The following is an 11,601-nucleotide window of genomic DNA, read 5'->3' as shown; positions in this document are numbered from 1 at the left end:
CATTAAATAAAACATTTTAAAGCATAAAATGAAATAAAAATAAAGCATTAAACAAAATGTTGATGGCTCCAAAGAGCAAAGAGTCAACAGCACAAACCCAGCTGGCACAAAGGTGCACCCAGGCTGGTGGCATAAAGGCAGCAGGAGACTTGCCACACTGTGGGACCATGCAGGGCTGCTGCCACCTCTGTCACCCTGCCTGTCCTCTGACAGCATCTCTGTGGGGATAGTCAGTTGGAAACATTGCAGGTTTGGCTGTTGGAAATGTCCCAATTTGAGACAACTCAGAAGAACCCAGAAGCTTCACTGATTACAAGTTAAGGCAGTGGAGGACCCTGTCCACTCTACACAGGCAGATACATTCTTTGGATAAACAGCATCCAAAACCAGTGGAAAATAATCTTCAGGCTGTGCTGAACTGAAACCTCGTGAACCCAAAACACTTCAGGCACCCTTTTTTCACTCCTACATGAATTTACAGAATCACAGAAGAAGCTGAGTTGGAAGGGACCATCAAGGATGATCAAGTCCAACCAACTACCCTGGCACTGAGGTGTGTGGGCTTTGCTGGGCTGCACATGTGGCACCAGGAGATGAGGGCACTGCAAGGCAAATGTTCACAACATCTCAAACCTACTGAAGATGCCGTCCCAGAGAGCAAGCACGTCCAGGGACAAGTCCTGCTGTCTGACACTTCATGAGGATCTGACCTGATCTGGCTTTCCAGCACACCTCCTCAGGCTCCTACAAGGGAACTCTCCTGGGATTTTGAAAACCAGCCAAGAGCTCCCAGAAAGGGGCTGCTGAGAATGGATCTGTCTTCATGCATCATCTCAGCAGAGTAATTCCCTTTTAGCATTCTCCCTTCCTCTCTCCTCCTCCCACACAGGGGATTATCCCAAGCAGATGAAGAGCTGACCTCTTCCTCCCTGTGGGCAGGGAAAAGCAAACCCCTCTTGGTAGCAGCTCTGCAGAGCTGGAGAAAGCTGGAGGCCAGCTGGCTGCGTCAGCAAAGATTTCATGATCGTGGTATGGGCTGTGCAAGGCGCCTGCTGACTGTACGAGGCCCTGAGCAGCTGCAGCCTGTCAGACCCCATATGCCCTGGGAAGCTCATCCCACCCCACTGGGGACCCCATCCCTGCCTGGAACCCAGGCCTGGCACCCCCAGGGCTGTCTTCAGGCACGATGTCCCAGGAGCATCTCACCAGATGGCCGGACTGCAGCAGTGTCCAGCTTCCAAAGCATTTTAAATAATTGTCTTTTCCAGGCCTGTGGTGCTAAACCACGGACAACAGACAGCAGTGTCTTCAGGAGATTGAATAGCTGTTTCTTTGGAAGAGTGTGAGCTAGTTTTGCAGGAAACAAATCCGCTCCCAAGTCAGTGGGACTAGCAGCATGCCATTGTGTCTCGAAATCCAACACATGCCTGTGAAGGATGCTCCTGTCCCTTTCCTCTTCCAATAAGCCAGCAAAATTGAGCCCTATGGCTCTGTCCCCCTGGCAAGAGCAGGGAACCTCCTCCATCTATCAGCCTGCCTTTGGAGTGCTATGAAGATGGGCAAGGGAAGCCCCTCCAGGGTGCCTAAGTACCCCAGGGAATGGGTGCTCTCCTTCCCCAGTCCCAGATCACAGCACTACACTAAACTTTCTGTCCAATTCCAGACAAAACTGGGTGCTGGAAAAAAAAAAGTGCACTTGGGACAAAATTTTTGCTTTTTCTCCTCCCAGAGATTGAGAAAAGAGGGAGTTTGCTCTGTTTTTCTGATAGTAACTCTTCAATTTAACCTTTTCTTCCCTTTAATCAAATCCGCTTGGAAATGGAAAACGCTGCTTCCATAGGAAATATGGAAAGGAGCTGAAATTAATTCCCACGGAAAAAGCCAGGATTGAACCCATTAGTACATACAGAACCAAAGGGTGCTTTGGAAAGCAGAGAAGGACCGAGTGCCAGGTTGCAGCTAGAGCTACTTTGTCCCCTCAGATGGTGCTGGAAGATGCCCCAATTAGGGAACACAAAAATTTCCCTGGTTGTTACCACACATAGCACACCAGTGCCCTGCCAACTGCCTGAGTCATCTTTTTCACCTTCCCCCCACTCCTTGGGATGTGGGCACACAGTGATGGAAATGTTTGGGATGATGGATATTTCCATGTGTCTGGTTACTAGGGGCTGCAGTTCCCCAGACTGGCTGTAGGACCCCAAGCTCTCTGTCCCAGCCTCCATCCCAGTGTCCTCCCATCTCTGTGCTCAGTCCTGTGCCGCAGAAGCAACCGTGCTGAGAGCCCAGTGCTGCACCAACCACAAACCCCACTGGAAAGAACGTGGCTTGTGGGTCTTCTGCACATGATAATTCAGCTTTCCACAGTGGATCTCTGCAGGAGGAGGCAACGGAGAAACCCCTCTGAGCAGGAAAACATCCCCTCTCCCAGGGGTGCCTTGGGAGAATCTCACCATGGCAGAGCAGGCCAAGGTAGCACCAGAGGGGGGTCTGGCACCCACCCACCTGCAAAAACACCCCGTGGAAGAGACAACTCATGTGGGTCTCAGATTCAAGTCAAAGAGAGAAACAGAGAGTTTCCAGCCAGGCAGAAGCCTGGGAAAGAGTTGGAAAAGAATGTAAATAATTCTTTATCTCTCTTGTTTTTCACATTGCTTATTGTTCAGTTCTATCACTGTGTGTCAGGTACTCTGCACCAATGGTGTAGGTTATTTTCACTTCAGGACCAATGGAGTTGGTCCTCGTGAAGCTCTGTGTAAAAGAGTGGTGTATTTTGAATAAACTGGAGTTTTACTCTCAGCAACCTTCTAAGTGAGTCTCCTCACTCCCGTCCTGCCTCGACAGCGACAAACCCATCTTCCAAAACCCTTGACAGTCCTACGAAGCGCCCCCTTGGCACCCTTTCCTTGGTAAGGGCTCGAAACCACCCCAGAAGACGGAGCCCAGCTGGGACATGGCGCTTCTCTGATCTGCTGACCCAGCAGCAACCTCCCTGCTGTGCTGTTTGCCAGCTGTGTCCGAGCTGGCCGGGAGGAGCCTTCCCTCCCTTCCAGCGCCGTTTGGGGATACACTCTTCGCTTCCCAAGCCACCTCGGGGGGTCACCACCACTCCAGCAGGGATTTCCAGCTCCCATCCATCCAGCTCATAGAGGGTGTGAGTATCCCCCTCCAGCCCACTCTGCGGACCCCTTCCATGCTGGTACAGCCGGGACACAGCATGGCTCCAGCAGCCAATCCATGCCCCATATCCAGCATGGTGTGTGCTGGGTTAATGTTTTCCCTATTACTTCACTCTGGCCTCTGTTCTTATGGAAAAAACCAAACCATCTGGTAATAATATTTCCCTAATAGCTGTCTGGGTCTGTGGGAAAGCTTGGCTCGGTTTCTTAGGGATATGAGAGTGTCGATGAGAGGGAGGTTGTGGATATGGCATGGGAGCTGGAGGAGAGGAGATAATGCTTTCAGGATCCTTTTCCTGGGCCACCCCAGCACTTGCAGGGATTTTCAACTCATAGGGGAGCCACGGGATGCCAGGATGTCACACATTTGGGGTACCTCACAGTTCAAGAGTCGCACTCTCTTCCTCTGTCCCACAGTGGAGGTGTGAAACTGGGCGCCAAGCTTCACTTCCAGGACTTCTCCCCTGCCTCCATTTTACACTCAGAAAATAGAAATAGCCCAAAGCATGGGGTTTAGGGAGTTGGGAGCATCACTGTTTGGGAACAAAACTGGCTCAAACCAGAAAGATCAGCAGCACCTGCACTGTCTTCCTGTTCATGGAGAAAAGGCAGCACCCTGGGACATGCCACCTTCAGCCCTGGGGACACGACTGGAGGGACAGGGGACAGAGGAACACCCTCTTGTGGAGCACATCCAGGAAAAATGGGTGGAAAACCACACACTAACCCTATCAGCAGCTGAGCAGGGAATATTTTCCACTCTTCTGCGATAAAAGGCGTGGCTTGGGTGATTCCCAGGAAGCAGAGTGCGCCTGCCAGGCTGGGCACACGTTCCCTGAGAAGGCAGGCCCCAGGCGCTTGAGGAACAGCAGAGCAGCCGCCAGACACAGCCCTGTCTCCAGCTGGGGGGACTGCAAGGGCTGGTTCCACCCAGCCCCACACTCCCAGAGCCCAGCCTGCATCACCAAACTTTGAAGGAACAAGCTGCACAGGTTGAAAACCTGCTTTTCCTCTGCAGAGGATGCAGCCCCCCTCTGCATGCTTGTGGATGCAGGCATCAAACCAAAGCATCAATCCAAAAGGCTTGGGAAGGACAGAACAAGCATCTTCCTTGCTGGCTGCCCTCTGCATATCTCAGCTGGCTTCCTGGCACAGTGCAGCACAGAGCCAGCCGGATCCTTTCTGTAGTTTTCCACAGCCCAGGAGCTTGCAAGTGTCTAGCAAACTCCCAGAGGTTCCCAGCAGCCCCCTTCCAGGCTGTTTCTGCTCCCATTTTTATTAAGCATGCGCGTTCATACTCGTTATTTTTACCACCCCAGCGGCTGTCCAGGCTCCGGGTGTGTCTGTGCCCTTCCAGAGCAGTGCTGTGATGCAGCAAGGCATGCAGCCCAGCTCCCTCCACACCAGAGCAAGATCCAGCTGCAGCCTTTTCCTAGAAGGATGAAACAAGTCAGCCATCCTTCCTGTCAAGAATGCCTTCTCAGCCCACTCTAAGCAGTGCTGATTGTTCTTGGATCTTTCACAGACAATGAGAAGCAAATGCAAACCACCCAGCCATAGAGATGGCAGAATGACTTTACACTGAAAATAATTTTTTGTTGGATATGGAAGGAATCCTTTCCTGTGAGGGTGCTGAGGCCCTGGCACAGGGTGCTCAGAGAAGCTTAGCTGCCCCTGGAAGTGTTCAAGGCCAGGCAGGACGGGGCTTGGAGCAACCTGGGATAGTGGAAGGTGTCCCTGCCCATAGCAGGGGGGTGGAATGAGATGATCTTTAAGGTCTGTTCTAAACCAAACCACTCCATGGTTCTAGGATTGCTCTCCTCAAGCCTATTTCTTCTGCTCCATGCAGCAGATTCTACCACAACCTGGAGCCAGGGGAATCCCAGCAGGGTGTAAAGATAAGCATCTCCCCACCACAAGTTTATTATTTTTAGAGGCACAACCAAAGGTAAACAGGCTGTTTTAATCTCCAAACACTCACTCTCTCAGCTGGAAGCCATGGAGCTGCAGCCAGCACAAAGGGCTGGATACAATGAACGGGGCTGTGGAGCCTCTGCACCCTTCAATGCCTCCAGTGGGGCACAGAAGCTTTCTCTTGCAGCTGATGAGTCCTGCAGAGGTTAAGCCAGGGCGTTCAGATGGTTCACATCCCTCTGCATCCCACCTCTCAAGCCTGGGCAGGGATGTGGACACAATAACCTTTGGGGTTGTTTGCGCACACAGCCCCACTGACTCCTTCCCCGGGGCTGCTCCCACCTGGAGCTGGTTCTGACTCTGGGAAAGTCTCCCAGCTCAGCAAAGGCTAATGAAGGTGCTTCATGGATGGCCCAGGGCTTGCGGGGAGGGGGAAAAGGAGCCCTGAGCCATGCTTCCCAGAGCATTGCTCTCAGTCGGTGACACCTCACTTTGGATGTTCTCCATGGTGTGCTGCTCTGGGAAGGGGATGGGAACAGCAATAGGGGCTTTTCTCCAAGTGAAAGCATACAACCAATTCCTGGGCAGGAGGAACCCAGAAAATCTGGTTTTTAGTCAAAACTGGGTGCCAGGCCTGGAGCTGTATGTTGTGGTTGGCTTGTCAGGAAGCAAGGCAGGGCACCCCAGCCAAGGGCATGTTAGAGGTGGCACAAACAAGGGGAGGATGACTGCCAGGTTCCACAGAGATTTGGGGCTGCTGGTCCCTGGGGTTAAGCAAGGGTGTAGAGAAGGGTGAACTGCCCTGGCTGCCACAGCCCCTTTGCAGGGCCAAATGGGAGAAAGGGGTGAGGTGCACTCAGAAATTATAATTCCAGATGGAGAAAAAAGGTTAATACAGCATTTTCTGCCTTTGTTTCCACATAAGGCAGAGGTCTGGGCCAGCAGTGCTGGCCTCTCCTGGATGTGTGTCAAGCCCAGGGTTGGATGGGCTGGAGATGGAGACCCTCACAGCACCAGGGCAACATGCAGAGCTGGGACAGCACTCTGGCTTCTGTTCTCAAGTAGAAAGGAATTATGCCAGAGGAAAACCATGCTCCAATGTGTCCAAAAATAGCACCAGGGCTACTCCAAGGTCCAGCAGGGCTGGCATGTGGTGGGCTGGTGGGGTGTGTTTGAGAGCTGCCATTGTGTGGGGCTGGATGGGAAACCTGTACAACATCTGGATCGCTAGCAGCCCCTGGATTGCTGGGCTGCTCCCGGGGCCCAGCAGCGACTCATGCTTGCTATAAACACGTCCCCTGATGGATAATGAATCCCGGTTGTCACCGCCTTTTGGGAACGCTCTGGATTCTCTTTGCAGCGTTCCCCCTGTCCCGTTCCCCCTCCCTCCTGGCAGGCCTTCTCCCATGTGGGATCATTTCCTCATGCTGAGTGGAGCCAGGGCTCTGAGGCCCATTTTCCAAACCACGGTTTGCTTCACGGGCTGAATTTCCCTGTTAACCATTCGGGGGCCATTGAGACTTTTGTGCTACGGAGGTACCCCCAGCACCTCACCTCTCTCCCTGTGGGTGTCTCATTGTCCGAACCGTGGCTCCCCAGCCTCATTCCACTCACCATGGAGGGCACCTCAAGCAATGAAAGCTTTATTGCAATGACACGGATAAGCCACGAAATACATCGCAAAGCGGCAGGGGCAGGAGGGCTGATGAGGAAGCGCAGATAAGGGTGGTGGGAAGTGCTGGCTCGCAGTGGGTACCTCTGCACACTCGCTGCAAGCTGCTGTCCTTTGGAGAGCTGCTGCCCCAGCCCCCGAGCCCGCTGCTGCCCCGTGCCTCGGCTGAGGGAGCAGGGTCTGGGCAGACATGGGTGGGGGGTTCAGGCAGTTGCCCCAAGGGTGCCACGAAGGAGCGGGAGAAGCTCGCAGGAAGCTGGCAGCATCTTTGGAGGGGGCTCAACATCAGCCACTGGCACCAGGTCAGGCGGTGAAGGTGTTCCTCCCGTGGAGGTCAGGATCTGCAGAGCTAGGGGGCAAGCAAGGAAGATGGTCAGGGCTCAGCCAAGGCTCTGGTACCGGTGCCTCCTGGCCTTTCAGGCTACAAGGATGTGAGTCTGCTTCAACACCCTGAGCAACTCTCCAGTGTGATGCTGAAATCACCCACACCACAAAAAGCCAAGCCATGATCACACAGAGCTCTGCCACACCACAACAAATCTCCCTTTTTTCCCATGGGAGCTCACACCAAACACATCCAGCATGAGCTGGGCTGCCAGGTGAACCCAGCTGGTTGCCCGGTGTGCTGCATTTGCCTCACAGCTCTCACTGAGGGCTGAGAGCAGCCTTTTGGGAGCTTCAGAGAAGTAATCTGAACACACTGAGGCTGTTGCCAGGCTGAGGATCTGCCCTTTCTCTGCTCTACAAACCCATGGCTGCAGGGATGGTGACTGGAGAGCTGGCTCTGCTGGACCCCATCAGTAAGATTTGGGGGTGATGAGCAAGGGCACAGCTGTGCTGGGGGTGATGGGAAGCTGAGAGAGGAGCACTGGGGAAGGGCACACATTCCCTACAACCTCTGCCTGGTACTGCACCGCACCACCCTGCCTCTGGAAATCACACTCCAGCCCAAAATATGTCAAGGGGAGGTCTACTTGCAACAAGAATAAATTTTAGTCTGCAACCGAAAATTTGTTTTAAGCAGAGAGATGGCAGTTTCTCTGGGTTTGCATTTTTAACTGGCTTTTTACTGACAGTTCCTCTGTGGTGCTCCTGTAAGAAATGTGGGAGCATGGCTGCGTGTTGGGCAGCACGGAGGACCATCCCTTGGGGAAACCACATCAGCAGCTGCAGCAGCAGTGTCAGGTTGCGTCACGGCAATGTCCTCCCACCAAAAAACTCTCCACACTGCTGATTGACTGCTTTTGGGTGAGCACATTATGTCCTGCTCCTCTTTGCACGGGGAAATCCTCTTGGATATCTGTTGTGGTTTGATCCCAAGCTGTGCACGCAATCCTCAGTTCCGGTGCAATGCTGCCCCATCCTTCGGTGCTCTGTGTGTCTAGCCATGCTGCCAGCTGGCTGCTGGCCCATCTTGCCACACTTGCACAGAGGATCTCACACCCTCAATGTGCCCACGCTCCCGTGGGGCATCCTGTGCCACCCAGTCCCATTGGACACAACAAAACCCAGAGAAGTTCCAAAGACAAGCACCACTCATCCCATTTGACCCAGACACAAATTCTCTCAGTCACAGGCTTTCTCCAGGGACAAAAAGTGACACTGCCTGCAAGGAACCAGGACACAGTGCTCCAAGTGTGCTTCTAATATTCCAGTCCTCATACACATCCCAGCCTGTCTTTTTGGGATCAAAGCAATTCCTTCTGGAAACAGCACATGTGTCCTAAATCAGCCACAGTCCTGCAGTTCAGGATGGGGGTCACACCCAAAGCCTCCTCCTGCTGCTCCATCCTCATCCCCATCCCCTGGCTAGTTTTCTTCTCCTTGTGCAGAGTGGACTTGATCATAATTTCTGGGAAGAGACCTTGCTGTGGTTAAACTGCCTAAACACAAGGGTGGGAATCCAGAGCCGGTCTGGCTTTGAACTTGGCTTTATTTGATCTCTGGGATGCCTTCAGAGTGATCTGCAGTGTTATCTTCCTCTTTGCAGGATAAGGGCGCTGGGGCAGAGTGGAAGGAGGGCTGCACATCAGGGTGGAGGGAGCTGCACATCTGGTACATTCAGTACTTCCTAAAAGTCCCTGTCACGTTACCCTTTGGACAAGGGCTTGGGGCTTGCTGCACAGCGCAGCAGATCAGGATCTGCAGCTGCATTCCTTTTGAAGGGAAAGCAAAAATACTCTCTCAGCAGAGTCCCTGCTCCCTGTAACATCCAGCGTGGGAGCAGGGGGACTGCACGGAGACCATGACCTTTCTGCAAGTCATTCCAGCAGCTGCAGAGGCTCCTGTTGCCAGCCAAGGCACAGAGCAGCCAGCTTGGGAATGCCTCCCTGGGCACCACAGGCATGGAGACCCACTGGACCTACCCAGCAAAACCTTGTCCTTCTGCCAGCCAGAGTGGGCTCGGGCCAGCATAAGGGGGTGACTCGTGCCACCCGTGGCCAAGGAGATGCTCGACACACATCCTCACCCATGGGGACTGGCTTCATGAAGGTCCTGCAGAGGGGCACGGTGCCTGTCACCCGCTCGAGGGGTGTCACTGCCCGTCACCAGTGTAATGGACACACACATAAAAGTCCACTCCCTTTCCAGCAGCGTGGGATGCCCTCTGCACGCATCGGACCAAGGGCTTGGAAGCACTGGACATCCCAGTGCCGCCCACATCCCGGCGTGGCTGTGAAAGCATCCATGAAAAGCTGGGCAATAGGGACATCTAGTGCCCAGTCGGAGGGCGCCCAGGACCGGGGCTCGGCTACCCCCGGGGAGGGGGCTGCAGCCAGGCAGGGCTAGGGGAGATGCCTTCCATCCCTGTGGCCAAGGAGAAAATGGGATTAAGCATCCATCCCTGCCACACCACGCAGAGATCCCCCAGAAACTCTAACTCTGCCCGTACTGGAGCCAGGAGATTACCCTTGCTAATGCATAAACTGAGAATTAATATAATTTAAAGTGACTAGCATGGATACAACAACAAATGCTGGAATAACAGCTCAAAGAGACTATGAAATTTAAAGAGTCTCCCCAGTGAAAGTCACTTTCCCTTAGGGGAAATAGTCTATTTTTTTCAGCCTTAGTCTGTACTAGATTTCCAAATACAGTCTAGGGGCAAAAAATGAACAAAACAATACTCCAAACAATTTTGGGAGCACGACACGGATATGCATGGGGAGTGGGGACCTTCAGCTGAGGCCAAAGGGCTGAGCACAGACCTTAACTGGCCCCTCACGCCAGGGGCAGGAGGAAGCATTGGACCAATAGCTTCCAGTCAAAGTCAAACATCCCCCTAAATAACTCATTCCTAAAGAGTTTGACTGAGTTGGTTGCTTCCAGAAATGTTAAATCATTCTGGCTGGATAACATTGTATTGTTTTGGGAGAGAAAAGCAATGTACTAAAGCTATTCTGTTGATTAACTGGGACATACACCTTGTTCTGAATAGTCACTGTAATACTAGAGATTTTTTTCCCAATGGCATGGCTGTGGATGTATCATCACAGTATTTTAAGTTCATCTAAAATGGAAAGCCAAGACCTATCACAAATCGAAGCAAAACATTGAGGCTCCTTCTGAAGAAAATAGCAAATCTCCTTTTGAGTCATCCTAAGGAAATCAAAGCTGAATTTGATACATTCCTTGTGATTTTGTTGTCATCCTTGTAGATATCAACATGCTCCCAGGAGATGCTACAATGGTTTCAACACCTTTTTCTCCAAACCTCGCTCAAGCCCAGATGATGATGGATAAGTGATTCCCACATAACAATGCAGTTTCTTTTTTTTTTTTTTTTCCTTTTTCAATTTGCAAAATAAGCTTGGCAATGCGACCCCCCAAAGAAAAGCTGTGAAGTCAAAGGGAATGCCAGGACAAGGGATGCTTCAGGTTGTCCTGTGCAGTGTCAGGAGCTAAACTCAATGATCCTTGTGGATCCCTTCCAGCTGAAGACATTCTAGGATTCTATGACTGTGCAGTGCTCCTGTGAGGTGACCCAGGTGACTGCTACTGCTTGAACTGTCCCTTGTTCCCTGTGGCCATATCCAGCATTCCCTGGAGCACTCCCATAAGCACAGATCCTTGTGGCAGCACAAGCCTTGACACAACGTCTTGGACACCTGCCTGACGCCAGAGCAATACTCATATCCAGCCTCTTCTGCCACTGATCCCTGGGGTGACTTTCCTGCAGCCTGCCTGGGTGATGGATGCCTAGCAGCAGGTTTGGATGGGGATGGTACCCAGAGGGGATCTTATCTGTAGGTTCGCTGGCGTGGGGATGGTGCAGAGGTATTGCTGCAGTCTGCTCCCCCTCTCCAGCAGCCTCTGAGCTCAGCTGCATCTGGCAGACCCAACCTGGCATTTGCTATTTTTGGCAGCACTGTCTCAGTGGAGGTGGGGAACGGCACAGGGAGCACATATACAGAGCAGAGGAATTCAGGGCAGCCGTGATCTGCAGGCACTGTGCAAAGTCATTTCCATGTCCACAATGCTGTCACACTCCCTGGCCTTCCCCAGGTGTCCTTGTTGGCCTGGGATGGATTTCTCAAGTCTTGGTCAACATGATTCTGCTGCTGCTGTGCCTCCATATTCTCCTCATGAAGAAGCTTTCCTCATGCTCCAGCATGTCCTGCAGTCCCACAGAGGAGCTAAGAATGGCAGGTTAGGCTGGCTTCCTCCATACATGATCCCTCTCCAAGGGCACAGCACTCCAGGCTGCTATGGAGGGTGGTGACAGTGGGACGTGAAGCCTTTGCCATGGCTCACCCCCCAGGCCGCTGGAGTTGTTATTTTCACGGGATCTCAAACACAGATATTTTATTCTTCCAACAGATAAAGCACTTGTTC

The sequence above is a fragment of the Lonchura striata genome, chromosome 8 (genome assembly GCF_046129695.1).
Source record: "Lonchura striata isolate bLonStr1 chromosome 8, bLonStr1.mat, whole genome shotgun sequence".
NCBI lineage: Eukaryota > Metazoa > Chordata > Aves > Passeriformes > Estrildidae > Lonchura > Lonchura striata.
The sequence above is the reverse complement of the archived record's forward strand: the minus strand, read 5'-3'. Positions refer to the sequence as shown.